This window comes from Thalassophryne amazonica, chromosome 4 (assembly GCF_902500255.1).
Source record: "Thalassophryne amazonica chromosome 4, fThaAma1.1, whole genome shotgun sequence".
NCBI classification, from domain to species: domain Eukaryota; kingdom Metazoa; phylum Chordata; class Actinopteri; order Batrachoidiformes; family Batrachoididae; genus Thalassophryne; species Thalassophryne amazonica.
This window is the reverse complement of record NC_047106.1, coordinates 47682033-47682287: the sequence shown is the minus strand read 5'-3', so window position 1 is coordinate 47682287 and position 255 is coordinate 47682033.

Here is a 255-nt window from a genome sequence, read left to right as displayed (position 1 = left end):
TGCCTTGGTTATGGACAGAGAAAGAAGCAGACCCTAAAGACTATGTATGTTTTTGATTGTAGGAGGAAATGGGGTACCCGGAGGAAACCCATGCAGACACGAGAATAAGCAAACTCCACACAGAAAGGGCAGGAAGCGATCCCACAACCTTCTTGCTGTGAGGCATCAGTGCTAACCACTAAGCCACCATGCCACCATGTGAAGTTAGAAATTGAAGGGGTGATGATGAATATCATCAGTGCATATGCCCCACAG